This window comes from Nipponia nippon, unplaced genomic scaffold (assembly GCF_047370975.1).
Source record: "Nipponia nippon isolate SJK-2023a ecotype South Korea unplaced genomic scaffold, ASM4737097v1 scaffold_3, whole genome shotgun sequence".
Taxonomy (NCBI): Eukaryota; Metazoa; Chordata; class Aves; order Pelecaniformes; family Threskiornithidae; genus Nipponia; species Nipponia nippon.
Window position 1 is genome coordinate 2481265 of NW_028262347.1, and position 18642 is coordinate 2499906.

At 47.7% G+C, this 18642-nt stretch overlaps 1 protein-coding gene across 1 annotated transcript in view; it reads right to left on the bottom strand.

The window, feature by feature from the left end:
- LOC104010519 (uncharacterized) overlaps nucleotides 1–16841 on the bottom strand; it is a 133944-nt gene extending 117103 nt beyond the window's left edge. The window contains exon 1 of the mRNA XM_087765542.1: nucleotides 16772–16841. The gene's annotated coding sequence lies outside the window, so the exon portion shown is untranslated. The remainder of the gene's footprint in view (nucleotides 1–16771) is intronic.
- Nucleotides 16842–18642: the final 1801 nt, after the last annotated feature.

Here is an 18642-nt window from a genome sequence, read left to right on the forward strand (position 1 = left end):
CGCTCCGGGCATCCCCCCCCTCCACCTCCAACTCCTTCTCTGCGGGCCGGCAGCTGGGACCGGGGCGGCGGAGGGAAGGCTGGGACAGGGGATGCCACCCCACACGCTTTCGTCAGGAATGTGGGAGCGAAGAGGGGGGAGAGAGGGAGGGGAAGGGAAAAAAAAAATCTTTACCTCGTGGGCACAAAATAATAATAAAATAACTGGGATGTTTGCAAAGGAAGGGGCCGGCTTGGGGAAAGGGTTGGGAGGGGGAGACAAAGGTTCTGTTTCCAGGGGACCAAAGGGTCTAGGCTGGTTGTCAGCCCCTGGAGAGGATGGGAAACACCAGAAGTGGGGTGCAAAACTAATTTATGGTTCAAATACAGGGGTTTGACACTGCTGTGTGGGCGCTGGAAAGACACCTGAAATGAAATCATGATTGCACTTCATCTCATCTCACACCACAGAGCTTTCTAAGAGAGGGTCTCCTAGATGAAGGACGTTAGCATTGATATTAATAGGCATCAAGAAACTGAGGCACGGGGTGGTGAAGGGAACACAAGTCTTTGGTGTCCAGTTCCCAGGTTTGAATATCTGGGAAATGACCCCAAAAGGGACACAAGTGTCACATTTGCCTCCTTGGTGTGGGAACAGTAGGGTGACCACGAAGCTCTGGGGGAGATGGGCAGAATCCCTTCGTGGGGCTGGGAATGGGTGAGACACTGGAGAACGAGGCCCCCTGCTACTGGGAGGGAGATCAGCCCCAAACAGGGTTGCAGGAGCACATCTGACATCCCACCCTCATGGGAGCACAGGGACGCCCAGCTCCAACCACCTCCTGCACCCATCAGAGCCAGAAGAGCTGCACCCCACGGCAGCCCAGCAGCAGGGTGAAACCCCCTCCCAAGCCACCCCTTGAGCTTACACAACACAAAGAGGATATTTCAGCTCAGAAAAAAAATCAGAGGAAGAACCAGGGACCCCACATCCCAAACAACAAGGAGTTTTGCTGCTCAAAGTAGGGGATCACCTGGGTCTTCTCCCCACACCGCTGGTCATTTTGCAGGGCCAGGGGTCCTGGGAACTCCAGACCCAATGAAGAGCAGGTATCACCACGGTAGGTCCTAACTGTCCCTGCAGCTAGCAATGTTCTGGCCGAGAGATACATAGGCCTAAAAGGTCAAAGACGGAAAGGAAGAGTGAAAGACAGGAGGCCCCAGGGTGAAGAGGAGCACACTGCCTTGAGATGCAAGTGAATCCCAGCCCCATCCTGACCCTGAAGGTCCAGGTGAAGCCAAAAGGGATGGGGGAGCAAACGGGACGTACAAAGTGTCCTCAGGGCTCCACATTTTATTACTGCTTGTGGGACCATCACAGCTCCATTAATAAATAGGAGTAGCCTCAAACGGCTGCTAAAAGATATTAAAATTATTAATCAGCCCCTGCTTCCAGGTGTTTAGACACAGGTTTAAAAGTAAGGATAGGTGCAGTGCAGCTCTTCCCATCCCTCTGCACCAGCTTGAGCCCGCAGGGAAAACACTTAGGCTGATGTTTCCCCACTCCAGCAAAACATCCCAGGAATTAACTGCTTCGTGTCCATATATACTCAGAATTTTTTCCCGCCACTCATACCATTCCTACCTGAAAACATCACCCACAGCTCTCCAGGATTACACTGCAGGTTTAAGACGTAGGATTGCCTGCAGATCGCAGACTACAGAGGAGCACTCCATAACTCTTAGGCTTAACAATTCAATCTAATTGAACCATATAAAACTCCTAAATCCCTGAATGCCTCGTTAGCAGGCTGAATAGGCTTAATTGCAATTGTATCTGCATTCAGCAATTAAATCTATTCACAACCCCGGAGTGGGGCAATCAGAAGATGTTTGTGCCACACAGCTCAAATGCATTTCCAGCACAAGCAGAGCTCGATTGCCTTTTGGAGGTGCCCAAAGCGATGGCAGGCCACCAAGCTGTGGTTTTAATCCAGGTCCATCGGGGCTTCTCCTGGGCATATATGGCTTCTTGCTGTTCAGTAGAAATGCAAGGAGCAACCCAACGGGCTCGCTTGCCCTTCGTTGCCTCCAGGATCACTAAAGACAACGCAGTTTGCAGCATGATGGAGATCAGTCCCATCTACAATCTGCAACAAGAGTCATGGTGCTGATGAAGCTGGCTGTCCTACGTGTCCAGACCTCATGGTTGGCTTCCCACTTGTCTAGTAAAGAGTAACACACAGTGCAATGTCATATTGCACCATTCACAGCAGATTCCTTTTCAATATGCAAAGTGTTGAGCTTTCCCTCAGTTATGGGATTTTTCTCCTCAAACTCAGCCAATTTATTCTCTCAAAATCATGCAAGTACAAAGTTTCTTAAACAGAGATATCCCCACACCACCGCATCAACTTGATTGGATAGACCTTGCTCCTTCAGGCAGCCAGAGGCCCCCCAGCCTAAACAACCCACCAGGCCATGACAGCAGGGGTCAAGGGGGATGACAATTAAGTGTCATATTTAAACTCGTATTTAATTATGACACCTCAAAAGAGACCTAGTTAAGTGCTTTGGATATACCAGTCTGCACTCAACACAGGAGCAGAGCCATAACACTCACATGCCTTACCCTGGCTTTCATTAGTGTGTTTGGTGTTCAGGCATGGCAGGCTAAGGAAGGAGAGCAGCCCCGCAGAGAAGGACTTGGGGGTACTGGGGGATGAAAAGCTGGACATGAGCTGGCAATGGGCGCTCGCAGCCAGAAAGCGAAGCATATCCTGGGCTGCACCACCAGCAGCGTGGGCAGCAGGGCGAGGGAGGGGATTCTGCCCCTCTGCTCCGCTCTGGGGAGACCCCCCTGGAGCCCTGCGTCCAGCTCGGGGGTCCTCAGCACAGAAAGGACATGGCCCTGTGGGAGTGGGACCAGAGGAGGTCACAGAAATCAGAAGGCTGGAACACCTCTGCCATGAGGAAAGGCTGAAAGAGTTGGCGTTGTTCAGCCTGGAGAAGAGAGGGCTCTGAGGAGACCTTGTTGCAGCCTTTCACTACTTAAAGGGGGCTTATAAGAAAGATGGGACAGACTTTTTAGTAGGTCCTGTTGTGACAGGACAGGGGGTAATGGTTTTAAAATAAAGGAGGGGAGATTCAGACTAGATATAAGGAAGAAATTTTTTACAATGAGAGTGGTGAAACACTGGAAGGGGTTGCCCAGAGAGGTGGTAGATGCCCCATCCCTGGAAGCATTCGAGGTCAGGTTGGACGTGGCTCTGAGCAACCTGATCTGGTTGTAGATGTCCCTGCTCACTGCAGGGGAGTTGGACCGGATGGCCTTTAAAGGTCCCTTCCAACCCAAACCATTCTATGAGTCTATGATAAGCCTGTACCACCTGATGGATCTATATGGTACGTATAGGCGCTAGCTGAGGTGGCAGAGCAGCACTGCTGAGTAATAACCACAGCCAGCACTGCGCCAGCCAGCTGAAATTTCCTGTTCTCAAGCGTAATTTGCTTGGCACTTGCTTAGGGATCTCTGCAGGCACTTGCATCATGTCCACATTCAGGTCCTCCGTCCTAATCCACAAAGATGACCATCCTGAGCAATGAGAAGAAACCAAGGGTGTCCGGCATCTCCAGCTCAGTGTTGGGGCTGTTGAGGTGAGGCCCATTGAGCCCATAACCTGGGCTAAATGTGTGTGATGGGCCAGCTTTCCCCAAGAAACTGCTCTCGGGCCACATGGTAGTTTCATGCTGTTGAGCAGTAGATGGGTGTGATGTGAACACCTGGAGCTGAACGGCATTGCACGTTGTTACCAAACCCCAGAGCCAAACAGCCTCCATCAAAAGGGTAGGGCAGGGGTGAAGACTGAAATTGGTTCGTTAATTGTCAAAAAAAAAAAAAAGGCGGGGGGGGGGGAATATCAAACCCAGGCCAAATGCAAATCATAAAAATAAACTGCACTGAAGCATATTTGGTAGATTTCCAAGAGAGGCTTCTCAGCTACTCAAGCAATCAGCAATATTTTAAAGCAATCAAGTGAGAGTAAGGGAAGGCAAACAAAGAGGATCATTCATGTGCAATCGTCACTTGCCTTAATGCCAACCTTTCTGGAGAGGAAAGACTTTCCATTTTCTAAAGTTCAAGCTTAATATTTAGCAAAATGTCTTGGCACCCACACATAATTCATCAGATAAAAGCTGGGAAAGGTTTAGCAGTGTTTTCTGATCCCCAACCACCTCTGCCTTGAAAAACCTATAGAAAGGAAACCAGCCCTTGTTTCTCATGCCCTTGTCCTTCGTTAGCCTGAGGCCTAGAAAGCAACGATGGGGCCAGCGCAGACACAGCAGTGGCCTCGTGGGGCTGAGAGCCTGGACACGGTCCCTGCAGGCAAACAAGAGCTTGAATAAAGATGCTACGTGAGGTCTTATTCAGATCAGTTGTGCCTTGAGGATTTACAGTTCCCAGGATGGTTCTTATCACTCCCACTTCAAGATAAATGCTCTCATTTGATAAATTCAGCCCCCAAATCACTGGAATAGCTTTTCCTCTTGACCAAAATTAGCCTCCCAGTTGTTTTCCTTGCTGAGCTTTCCCACTTTGCCATCACCCCTTGCAGATCTCGCCCCTCTGTTCCTGTTTATCCGCCACTTTGCTCTTCTTGCATGACAGTCCTTAACAGCTTCATTTCTTTGGCATCTCCCTCCCCTTCTCTAACTGCCTTTCCCCAGCTTCCTAGGGCACCTCGACATCTCCATCCAACTGCACAGTCCTCCAGAAAGGCCCACCATAGTTTAACCTGATCCCGTGTCCATTGAACTCCGCAGAAATAGTTCCCCAGGACAAGGACACTGACAGCATGTCATAGCTCCAAATTAGGCAAAAACCAGCTACAAACATTGGGACTCATCTCCACTGACTTCACTTGTTTGAGAATTAGACATGCTGAGCTTGATTCAATGAAAGCACACTGGCATCTAATGACACCTGAGATGCCTTTAGCTATCTGGGACATTGACTTGGTCACTTCTTTCATGGTTCTCTGTACCCCTGCACAGCCAGACGTTTTAAGAAGCACCTGGACAGAAATAACCCTTTTTCTTATTTCATCCTCAACTCCTCTCTCCAGAAGGGCCAACAAAAACTAGGCAAAGGAGAGGGACATAGAAACGGAGAAAATCTGACCTTGCAGAGAACAAGTCTGCTCCTTTCTGGATGAAGCCTTGTGGGATCACCTCCAAAGCATGGGGTGGCACTGAGACATGAGATGACCCAGGACTTCTGCAAGAGAGGCACCAAATACCCCACAGACACTCAATACCCTCTGGCAGGAGGGTTACAGCTCTTTTATAGTGACCATGCCCAGGGTAGGTGCATCTCAGCTCCCATCCTCTTCCACCAGCACCTGGGAGAGCTGTTACCTTGAACCACTTCCAGTTGCTTTCACCAGTCCTGTTTGTCCCCAGCGTCTTAGAGCAGCTACTGTATGAGTAAATTTTAACCCTTTTCATTCAAAACCAGTCTGGGCAGCAAAAACCTATTATTTAAGCTTACTAAAAGTGATAATCTCACGAGCCAGCCTAACACAGCCAGCAGAGGCAGATGTTCACAGCTGAGCAGATGTGGGTGGTGAAGATTGGGCAGCTCTACAGATCTTGGACAAATTACGATTGTGGTGGCTTTCCTAAGCCCACGTACTTTTGGAAATGTCCCAAGTGATAATGCTGGAGTTTGTACCAAAGCTGAAAAAAGTGTATGGAAAGCCTGGGAAGCTGCCTGACCTCACTGCAACCACATGGTGACCTCATACTGAGCTCACAGTGACCTCACCAGGAGATGACACTGCATGCACCCTTTCCCACAACCCCCTGCAGATTCTGAGATCCACGGGCAGGGGCTCAAGGGCAAAAACCATGAGATGCTACATGAAGTGGGATAGGGTTTAGACTCACTTTTGGTATGGGGTGAAGAAGGAAGGCACCAGCTCCTCTCTGTGCCCATCTCCTGCTGGGTCACAACAGCCATGGGTTTTGCAGCCAATTTGGTGCCTCCTCCACTGGTACCTAGCACTGGGATGGGGGGAAAGCACTAGGAAACAGCAGAGCCCACCTTTACCTCCCTGCCCTGTCTCAGCTTGGGCAAACCATCTCCTTTTGCTGCCCCTTGATTTCTCCAGGGGTGGAACAAAGATGATTTAGCTTCCTTTTGATGCACACCAAGGTCTCTTAATGAAAAACACGGGGGTGAAACATGGAGCATTGCTTAGAGAGAACAAAATACACACACATACAGGTGTAAATGGGATTACATGAAGCGGGTCCTCCTGACCACTGCAGTTTTAACTGGTTCTCCCTGCAGACATGTTTCATCCTTTCATTTATTTATTACCATGCTAAGATTTCTTCATTTTGCAAAGCAAAATGCCGGTAGCAACACAAAAGATTGAACCAGTACCCAGGGAGACAAGAGCAGCCCCCCTTAAAGCAGTGATGTGGTTTTGGTGGAGAAAGGGATTGTTTCAATTCTTTGGAAAAGTAATTAAAGAATGAGAAGATATGACCAAACCTACTTCCCTGCACAGTCGGCAGCAATGAGCCGCATTTGATCTCCAGCGTGAAACCAAGCACAGCCACTCACTGCGGGATAGCAGGGCAAGCGTGCACAGACGGATTAGTTAAAGGAGGCAGAGGTTTGGTATGTGACACCGGTACTTATCAAAGCGTGACCCTCGTTCTCTGCCCTGTACAGGATATATTGCAAACAACTTTAAATGTTCCCACTCTGTATTATTCATCAACTTAAAAAAAAAAGAAAAGAAAAAGAAAAATTGTGCAAACGATCTCCTTTTGACCATTAGTACCTTTTAGGTTTTCTAAATTTAGGATGACATTTTTTCACAGGAAAAGTGGTTCTTCTTTTTAAAAACCAGAAATAGCTGTTACAGTACTTCACTGGGGACCTTTAAACATGCATGTCCAGGAAAATAAAGGCAAATCTGCATCACACCATGCAGAACCGGAGGGCAGATCTCCTGGTAGCTCTGAACCAGTGGATACATCACAGTGTAGCATCCAGAGACACTGACTCCAGAAGCAGGAGCAGCACATCTACATCACTAATTGCCAGGTTGGGATGTGTTGCTGCCAGTCCCAGAGCTAACTGGGGATACTGGTGCAGAGCTGCAGGGCAATTCAGAGATATAGTCCAAGTAGGCATGGTGGGCAGGTGGCAAAAATATTGCCAAGGATGAAAAGGTGGCCTTATTTTGGTAACTGAGCACAGAAGCAGACTGAGCTCCAAATTTCCAACCCAACAGTCATGCCCTCTTCTCTCAACTATGCAATGCTTTTTAGACCAAGAGGTCCTGGTCTCACTCCTGGTGCACACGCCCAGTGGAGTCCTCCCAGCAAAGATGGCCTCTATGGGAAGCAAAATGCCAAAAAAGAGAAGTTCGAGAGAATTTGTACTCTTGAGAGAGCTACGCATCGTGGCTGCAGAAACCATCGACGCTGCAGAAACCATCGACGCTGCCAGACTGTGGCAGCGAGGTCTGGACTCATCCCATTTCAATGAGGAGTCCAGTTCAGGATCCTAGTTGCTGCCAGGACTGCTGTTCAGTCTGGGTCACTCCATCCTGGGAGCAGGACAAATCTGGGCAAAATTCTGCTGTTAAAAGAATGTAACTTTGGCAGGAGAAAAAATCAGAAGAGTTGCAATATTTAAAGTCTTATCCATGTAATACATTTCCACGTGCCATTTCAAAGCACATTTTTGAGTCCAGGACAGGGAAATCTATCATTTGTAGATGTTCCCATCCTGAAACCAATGGAATACCAGTCCCTGAAAACATCCTCCAGCAGCACAGCAACAGCCAGCAGAGAAGCTGTTAATACAGCACTATTTGCAAGTGGTACCTTTGCCTCTTGCTGTTGTACAAAGGTCTTCCTTGCCGAGTTAAGGAAGCGAGGCTGATTACTTTCCCACTCAGGTTGGAGATTAAGACCATTTTCCCATCTCTTCTGAAAGCTGTTTTCTCAGGCTGCTTTGCTCTGTGAGCTCATTTTAGTCTGGCACGTAGAGCCAGATAGTATTACACTCCAGGAACGGATATGATTTGCAATTCAGTGCATTAGGGACCACGGTAATTGCGGAGCAGGGTGACCCTTTGCTTACAATTCAGCAGCAATTTTGCCTGTCCTGCTTTTGTAAAGGAATAAAGTCATGTGCAGCCGTTTATTTCAAGCCATTTGCAGTTAGTCAAAAACGTGTTCAAAATTTGCTTCTTCCCTTTTTACCATTTACTAAATAAAAGAGGAAATAAACCAAAGAAAAGCCTTCAAAGAACTCAGCTGTGGTTAAGCCTGTAAGTATCTATAAGTTAAGCCTGTAAGTACCAGCCAGACAATGAAGTGCCTGGACCCAGCCAAAAACTTCCCCTTGACTCTGCCCACGTTTACGCAAGCACTGCAACATTATCTGCTTTAAATATGCAGAAATGTTATGTATTTTAAGCAAAATAACATTAAATAGATATATGTTGTACAGATGGGGAGATTAAGGGCTTAGTTCCATGAGCAAATTACTGTGGTTTAACAAAACACAGTGCACAAGCAGAGAGGAAGCCTTTCAGTAAGAAAATGATCCGAGGCCAGTATATATGCAAGGGGAAAAATGTTATTTTTTTAGGCAGAGAGGAAGAGGGATGAGCTCATCTGCTTTAAATCATACTGGCCATGGGCAGTGCAGGATCATGCACACAGGGACACACACAGAGAGTTATTTAGGCTCGGCTGATGCCCAACAACTTGTTAAGACACAGTGGGTTTGGTGCCTTTGCCTAAAAACAGGCATTTAGTGCCGTAAGAGGTGCTGCCGGGCAGCTGAGACACACACGCGGCTTGCAGTTATGTCTCAGGAATTAGAGGAGACCTCCACCCTCCTGCAGAGGCTTTTGGAGGCCTCGAGAGATAATCCAGAACCTGAAAATACAGTAAATATTTACATGTTCAGGCCACTGACCCCATCCCCGTGTCTGACCCCTGCGGCGCTGGGATCGCTGACAGCTAATCCTCAGGTCTGGCATGTCCTACATCACCACCACAGGATGGATCCCAGGCATCTGTCATGTTGCTGTGGGCACTATTTCTCTTCAATTCATTAAAATAAAAACAGAGAAGCCCATGTTTCCAAAAAATCCTTACCGTCAGATGCTGAATGTTAACGGCTGAGCAGCAGCCACAAGGACCGTCCCCGGAGATGCGGTTGCTGCGACACGCGGCAGCTCCTGCAGAAAGCAGCAAGGCATCAGCGGACCACTGGTGTCCCCACACGTGTACGTGTGTCACGCAGGAGCAGTGTCCACAGCCTCTTTATCTAGTGGTATCCCACCCTGTTCCTTGGGAGGATTTCCAATTTTGAGCCATTTCAAAATTTCCCCACCTGCAAACCAGTTTCCCAAAAGAAATGCGTAGAGCCCAGCCTGAAACATCTCAGTTTTTCTTAAAGAAAAACATCATCCAGCAAATTCTCCTATCTGATAAAATACTTCAAACCTAAGTCATTTTAAAGCAAATAAATGAAAATGATCCTTTCAGAAAGCAGCCACACAGCACTCTCTTCACTTTTCCCTTTGCAGCATCTAAACTCCTGAGCCTAATGCTCTGAGGTGTTACAGAGCCACTTTCATTTCTAAAAAAGCATGGTTTTAAAGATAACCTCATCATCTCTGGTGGCCTGAGTTACAGTTTTGGATCCCTGGGAGCTGATAAGAGACTCAGTTATAGGGCAGAGAAGGACGGCTCTTGCCCAGGGTACAGAATATGCTGGGGGTCCTGTTGTGCTCCATTAGCACCAGTTGCCCAAGGAGTTGGTGGGAGAGGAGACAGACACGCAGCTCGTCTTCTGCATGGGGCCCTGCGGGCTCAGTGCTTGCTCTGATGGGCAATGCAGCACAGCCGAAGGACTGATCAGATGTCACTGAATCGTAAAAATCACAGTTCGGGTTGGGAAAGGAGCCCCAGAGGACCAATTATCTGCTCCCTTCTCCAAGCTGAACAGACCCAAACCTCCAAGCATGTCCTCGTACGGCATGCTCTCCAGCCCCCAACCGTCCCAGTGGCCTCCACTGGACTCACTCCGGTATAATAATAACCTTCCTGTACTGGGGAGCCTGAGGTTGGGCATCGCACTCCCAATGCCATCTCACAAGTGCCAGTTCCCCGGCCCTGCTGGCTTCACTCTTTACTAATGCACCCCAAGATGCAATTAGCCTTATATTTGCTTCAAGGACACACTGCTAAGCACAGCGTCCACCCCTCCATGCTCATTCTGTGGGGTGTTTTTTTTTAACCCTGTAATGTGTATTTCTTGGAAAGGAGGCATATTCTGGTGTGTTATATCTCAGCCCAGGGCTCCCCATTCACAGAGATCACATTTTACATCAGCGCCTTCCCCCTCGGGCAGCAGATGCTGCCTGTACTTGACAACCTTTTCATCCATACCTGTCCCACACCAGCTTAAAATTACAGCTTCGAAACTCAATTTGGAGATGCGGGGAGAAACAGAGGAGCTCCTGGGCTTTTTTATATTTAATGTTGCTCAGCAAGTCCATTTATCTTCCCTGTCAAACTGCACATTTCAGCAGCACGCAACCCCTGCCATTCCTACACCCAAAAGGAAAGTATTAAACACCTGATCCACTCCAAGACCTCAGAGCCTCCTCGTCTTCTCAGACATATGGATGGAAGTGGTGGGAAGGGTCATACATCTCACTGTCTTCACATATACCCTGGAGAAGGGCTGGGAAGTGACTCACCAAGAAGCCAGTCCCTGCGGGATGGGGAGGGCAGCTGCGTTTGTCCTCAAATTCATGCAATGAATGCATACTCAATCCAGCACCCACAGCCTGGTGCATCCTGATTGCAACCAACAGTTGTTAAGGTTTCACCAGCTGAGGGTATGGTCCCCATTGGAAGCATCTGAGCACACCACACCCCCCCAGCAAGTTACACCAGACTCAACTGCTCATGTCCCACTTTGCTCACCATCAACACCAAAAAAGTCTATCATTCCTCTGCCAAGTTTCATGGTAATCCCTGCCCAGAGCTCTGCTTTTGAAGGAGAAGGGCTGGAGGCACCAGATGTTTGAAATCACAGCCAGCCCCACCTCGGGGCAACGCACCACATCTTCCAGTCCACAGCAAAACTGTACAGCAAGGGAGGTGAGTCAAGATGACGGCTGAAAGCAGAAGAACGAAACCCAGGAAAAATGTAAGGTTCAACGTTTTCATAGCTCACATGTTCCCCGTGCATTGTTTGGAGCACATGAACCAAATCAACCATTTCCAGCCCGTGCCAGGTCACAGGCTAGCTGAGAGGTTTTCAACAGGCAGTGATCAAAACACAACCTGTACGTACTTTCTTCTCGTAACCTTTCTGCTTGGGCTTAGCCTATTAAAGCAACTGTAGCGTGGCTCTGGGGGCTGCCAAGGGGTTACGAAATATCTCCTCTCTGGACTTCCAGTTCATCTCTGCTCAAAACTGAAACCCATTGGTATCTATCAGGTATTTGGTGCTCCATGCAAGGGGAATCCACCTGCACATAGGTGATGGACCAAGGCGGAACGGTCCCCCAATATCTGATAGGAGGGCCACTCAAAGGGAAAGAGAGCTCACCCTGTTATTCCCTCTAAATGCTGTCTGGACCCAGGCGGGCTGTGCAGCATCTTGTGAAGAGCCAAAAGTGTTATCATTATCAGTAGTGTGAATGCTGGGTCAAACCAGACCCTCATGAAACATTGGTGACTGATGGATTGTAACCTCTGGATCCAGCACACAGCACATGTTTTTTTCTGTCTAAACACAGCGTTTTGAGGTTTTGTGAGTAGGCTTCACATGCAAACTTTCTCTCCATAGAGCATACCAGGTTCATCAGTTACCCAGCTAAAGAAACCTTCTTAGTGTCAGACCTACAGGGTGCCAGATTTGCCCTAGGCAGATAGGAAGGGCCACACCTTTGGGCACTGATGTTCCCCTGTCTGGTATTCCATGGTACCAACCCAGCAAGCACCGACCACCAAAAATGACCAAAGCAGATCCTTAGAGCCATATATGAAATATATGGAAATGGTTTCTGCCTTCAAACCAGTGTCCACAAGCATTCAACGTAAGAAATGACAAGTGTGAAGGGCCACTGGCCTGAATAGGCCTCCAGTGAATTACCTGGAGTGACAATGTGGAGCATCTCTTGGTGCTGCTGAGTTTACTATGGGGAAGAAGAGGACATTTATCTCTTGCGATGCTAAGCCAGACCTCCAGATTGGCATATGGCCCTTTCTGGAGGTACCCACATGCTGCCTGGAAGCCATCAGGACGCTCTATAGCTCCTATCCCAGCATGATCCCCCTCTTCTCACAGGCAATCTTGCATTTCCCTCCCCATCCCAGCCGTGCTGTCTCAACCTCTGCCCTTCTCTTGCAGTGTCACCTGGAGCTGAAGGGACCATCCCTTTGCTTTCTGTTAAAGACACCTAAAAAGACATCTTCGTATGTCTCATCCATCCCTTTCTGCTGTTGCTAAAGGGCTCCAAGTCTTTCCTTGGTACCACAATCTTTGAAAACACTCTCAGCATGATTTGCCTGTGGGAACAAAGCAAATATCGTCAGTCTATCTATACATCTATATCTTTGGGCTTTTGCCATCTTCCCTACAAAATTCTAAGCCAAATTTCACAGAAATCAACAGCCAGGAAGAGCCTGTAAGTGTCTCAGCCCAAACATCCCAACTACAGGAAAAAGCAGCATGTAGGTCCCAGAGAAACCAGGCAGAAGGGAAAACTCAACAGTGAAGACAATATCACTTGGGACACCATGGAGGGGAAATACCCCTTATTAAATTCCAGATGAATTAGGAACCACTTGTTCGGTTAAATCCCACAATGTGGAAGGCACATGTGCCTCCGCTGGCTGGAGAAAATGCCTTGAGATTAAAAAAATAAATCCTCTAAACAAGAATTTACTAAACAAATGAAATTAAGCCTGATCAGAAGAAACAGAGACCTCCCCCATGCCTACCCCTTGGAAATAATACAGAACACATTTCACTGACTGTAGCTGAATGCTCTGCAGGAGGTACAGGGAAATACCATGCTGGGATATATTCCCTTGCCATCAGGATACCACAGCAAGATGGGACTGGGGAAGCTGGGCTGGAGTCTCTGTTGTACTGGTCACACATCCCATTTCAATTACTGGCACCATTCGGTAGCCTGGCTCACTCTCACATCAGGCAATGGGGCACTCGGCAGATTTAGAAATTGGAAACACGGCGGTGAAGAGGTGGTAAGTCCCAAGACTACAGAGGGACAGCTATGCAGGGAGCATTACTTGATGTTTCCTCATGTGATTGCAGCATTTTGTGCTTCCTGGTGTTGTGCTCTCGGTGAGGGACATCTAACGACCGCAGTCGGGTGCTTTTCACCAGATGAGGATGTGGTTATGGTATGCACCTACTCTATTCATCCAGCCTTTAGCAAGGCAATGTGGACACACTTGGTAGAAGCAGAAGTAAGAACTTTTCTAACTCAGATACAAATGCTTGTCCCATTCTTGCAAGATGCTTCAAGTCCAGAAGGTCACTGTCTTTCAGTTCCCAGCAGCCACCACCCACAAAGCTCCATGGGTCTTAAAAATGACAGCAACTGGCAGATCAGAAGAGTAGGGAGTAAAATACGCAGTAGATCCTGGCTTGCCTGGGAAGTAGCTTCATGAGTTCATTGAACACAAAGAAACAACTTCTAAACATCTCCAGCCAGATAAGGACCAATTACCAAGATCACCAAATTCACCCCGAATTTTAGTGAGAGCTCTGATGGTTTGACCTTATCCATCAAGATGTCAAAAGGAACGGTGGCTGAAGGAAACCCTGTTTCCAACATGAGCAGATGTTGAAACGAATGTAGCATGCCTAGTCACTCAAAAATGGACCTGTCAGCTTAAAATTAACTATCAGCAGTCCAAGCCTGGAAGGCAGCAGGATGCACTGCCGAGTTGCCTCAGACACAAGCCATGTGTAATTTGATCATATTTTTCTTTATTTAGAGCAGACTTTTTAAAAATTCTGTGTCTCAGCTGAATTTTAAGTAAGTTCCAGAAGTTTATGCCATTTTGAGAACAGGCGTAGAAGAAATGAGCATCTTTTTCATCTGAAGGGGGACAGGGAACAGAACCCTCTGCCCTTCAGAGGTGTTGCGTCAGGAGTCACTGGGCTAAACACAATCCCACAAATTGGTAATTAGCATCCTTGCAATTAGTATCCTTGCTGGCATGGACAATACCCATTGAACTCCACTCAGTCACAGATTTACCTGGAAAGCCCTGGAGCAGGCTTTACCCCAACCACTACTGATGGCCAGCATGGCAAACACAACACGCGACACAGTGGCACCACTGTCTCGCTGTCCCATCCCTGCTCCCTCTGGGCTTTTACTGACCACAGGCTTGTGTCACAGTAGGAAGCATCAAGTCCTTTCCACTAAAGCTGGCAGGGTGGGTTAGGCTGGGCTAAACCATCCATGAATCGTCAGTATGGCATCTTGCTTGGAGATGTCTAACCTGGTGGCAATGACAAGAAAGCAGGATAAAACACGACGCTTTTGGGCTGTGGAGCATCATTCCCAGACCATTAGGCACTTTGGTGCTAACATCCTTTGTGCAGGCTAGGAGCTAGCGAAGGATTTTCTTTCCATGGTGTAACAAAGGCAGACTTCATGTCTTCAGCAGGAAGCTCCTTGCTTTTGTAGTGGGAGTGTTCAAGAGCTGTGTCTGCAGGACAGCGGTTTCCACAGGGGGTCATGAGACTGGAAGCACAAATGGATGTGGGATCGCGAACCTAGAAGTGGGATCACAGAGGGAAAAGTGTGGGCAGCAGGAGCCTACAAGGGCCTTGCAGGAGTAAGCAAGTGTACAGGGCAGCGCTGTGCATCTGAAGTCCCTTGTATTCTAGAAAGCAGGCAAAGACCTACCTAAAAATCATCATCATAGTTTTTTTTCTCAGAGGAGAGTACTACAATTTACATGGCAAGAAAACACAAAGCTTTTAGTGCATCCCACGAGCAACTCCAATACTCATACCTCTGCAAAGTGAGCAAAGAGGAGCCTTCAGTGCTCAGCCTGCCGAGGTGTAACTAGAGAAAGGATGCCCAAGTGGTCGGATAACCAGGCTGGGTAGCTCTGCTCAGCACTAGTCATGTTTTGCAGGAGCAAAAGGGAGCCCCAAAGCACAGCAGATTCCTGTCATAGCTGCATTCACTCAGGATGTCTCTCAGAAGGAGCAAATCCTCATCTTTCACCTGGGCTGGCATTTCTATTTCACGCTTACACATACACACCTGCAACCCGATGATCCTGTGGAAGCACTTAAAGGTAACAGTAAACTCAAAGTGATTGATCTACAGATAATTTACCTTAGCAAGGAGGGCTACAAGTCAGCTATCAAGTGGACTGACAGACACTCCACTCCCATACGCGGGAGTGAATAGCTTCCCAGGATACTGGCATGTCTACAGCATCAAGAAACGACATTATTAGGAGCAAAGGTAATGGTGCCTTAACATAGAGATTGATGAGGACGTGCTCTAAAAGGACCCCAAAGCCTTTCAGGCAAACTAATGTTCCCTCCAACCTGCATGTGGTCAAATGCCACTTTATTCTGGATCATATTGTCAGAATTAAAAGAAGTTGAGAGGGAAAAGAATAAATGGCTTCTTGCCTTCTTGTCGATGTTTCTTTAACAGAGAAAGGGTGTCCTCTATTATCAGCCCTTCTTGGGGTCACTGCATAGATCTTGCTGTTGCTCTACCACGTGAAGAACAGGTTGTGGCCGTGCTACAGGGAATTAAACAGACAGTAGAGGTGAAAAGAGGGATAAAAGCCATTTATGTCATGAAACGCCATCAGGCTGAGACTGCTACTTTGGAAGAGAAAGAAATGGAGACAGGATAAAACTGGGTGTCACATATCAAACTCTTCACATGGTCAAGAGCCATTTGGCCACATACCTTGCATGGCTGAAGGGTGGGAGATGGCACCATCTTCCCTGGCCTCCCACCACTCCTCCGTAGGGCACAGGCAGGCTGGGCATGCCGAACGGCTCCAGGGCAGACTGGTGGGCTTGGCTTGCTCCTCCCCACAGCTGGGGACCCTGCTTACTTGTCAGCCCCTGTGCTATCGCAGCCTAGATGACAGCCACCTAACACAACGCTAGTACAGGACCCCAACTGCAAGCCAGGTGCAGCTGAGAGCTGCATATAGATTGTGATGCTGAGTTACACGAATAGAAAGAATAGCCAGCAATCATTAAAAATAATTAAAGCCACTTTTATACATGAGATTTTAAGCCTCCACTTCAGATTTTATCTGCCCTGTAAATATTAGGGTGCAGGATTAGATCTAATGCAGGAGGGCAAATTATCCCTAAATGTGCATCATATCCAGCAAACATCTCCTGAATCCAAGCTTCCCAAAGAATATTTAGGGGACCTCACAGATCTCTCCTTTTTTGCCCTTTTCCAAGTATTTTTTGCTAAAAGTGGGATTTACCAAACTGAAAATTCATTAGAAAGTCACAGTATAAAACTCCAGCACAGGGACAATAACAAGATACAGAATAGCCCTCACTTTCCCCCTTTGCAATATTTTTTGCAATAGTCTGAATCACAATGAAAGTCACGTTATCTCATCTCCTCACTTCGGACCGCGACCCACAGTGACTTCAATATAGCTCTTCCATTTTCACTTACCTTGTCCATAAGAGACAAAATGAAAGGGGAGCATCTGAGATTCGGCAACCCACGCACCTGTAACGTATTTCAGACTGCTTCTTCCTCTGAAGCGTCGCCAAAGACTGAGACGGAGCTTGAAAAGGGAAGATGAAAACTCCAGCCTCTCTGGAGGACACACTGAAAATCCTGCAGACTCTGGGAAAACTAAGATAGCTGAGAGTCAACCCTGCTGACTCTCATTCTGCCAGAGAGCTGCAGCTGGTGACAGTGAAATATTTATGCAAAGACAGCAGATGTTGCAAGCAAAGTATGAAGAAAGACATGAGAGCTGCAGTATTAGGTCGGGGCATCCAGTGCAGTGTTTGCTTCCTCCAATGGCCAACATCAGATGGTTAACAAGAGTGTAAGAGCAGGACAAGCACATGGAGATGCCTCCATCTTTCCAGCCTCCAGTGACCTATAGGCTTAGGGACCTTCTGAGGGACAGATTGCATCTTGGAAATGTCTTTGCATTCAATACTCTCTACAAAATTTCCTTCTATGAATCTTCTTACTTTGGAAACCATTAAAATTTTTAGCACTCCCAATGTCCCAATGAGTTCCACAGGTTTACTACATGCTGCATGAAAATGTTATGTCCTTTCATTAGTTTTCAACCTCCATCCTGCCTATTTCCTTTGCTGTCACTCCATTCTTGCATAAGAAGAAACACAAAAGTGTTTAAAATCTGGAAGAAATGTTGACTATTTCTTCCATATCTCGACTGCCATCTCTAAGACTTGGGAACATTTGACTCTACATCAACGGCAAGATCAGAAATGACATTTAAGCACCAACAGTGCAACCTGGATAGTACTGAAGTGCCTGTGCTCATGGAGAGACTAACGAAACCTGGGACATCCACACAAGCATCTCTTAACACAGAGGGCAGCTCAGTTCAACCCAGACCCTGATCCACCAATAAATGCAAATGAAATGTTGGCCCAGCAATAAATACAAATACTTAGAGCCCCTGGAAATCCCCAGTGTCTGCCTGGCATCAGCCCCTTCTCAGAGACCTTGCAGCTAATCAAAGTCTACAAGAGCACAGTGTGGCTGGTGCCCCAAGCTTAGCTGCCTCCTCTATGGGTCAGAGATGATGGCTAGGGCTCGAGTCTTCAGATGGTCAGCAAATAGGTTTCGCTTGGGGTTGAACCACAGGGAAGCTTTGCCATCAACCCAGGAGACAAGGAGCAGACTGTAATTCGTGTACAACCGGAGAGGAGACTAAGTGCCCTGTGCTAGGAGCAAGCACAGCCCTGCTGAGAAACCCCCACCAACTTTCCCACTGCCTTCAAACCATTCTCCCCATTCTCCACCCCTCATCCCGAGGCAAAGAAGGATCATCCATAGTCCATCCACTCTCACCAGCGCAAAAGCCTACCGTAACTGACCTGTACAAAAAAGGAAATAAATCTCAAATCGTTCATTTCAGTGAAAAAAGGGATGAGGGAGCTGCTGTACTGCTAGCTGAAAGGTTAAATGTGGTGCTACCCAGGGATGGCTCCTTTCCTAGCTCATCTCCCAGCTGCTGGGCTCTGGCCTGTTTAATGAAGATTGATTGCCTTCAGGAGGCCACCTCTGTCTAGACTGCCTATGGCCCCTTTTTATTACCCCCACCCACGCAAGTGAACCCAGGACCCAGGCACAGAAAAATTCCAGGCAATGGAGCAGCAAGAGAATAAATCGAGTTTTCTCAGAGCAAACAGAGCCAGGTCTTCCCTGGCCCCTTCTCTCAGGCATGGATTCTCTTGGGTCTAATAACGGCTGAGACACCAACATCGTTTCGTCAATGCGGGCCCAGAGAACATTTCATTTTTCTACCCTGACTTGTATTGATGAAGTTTGCA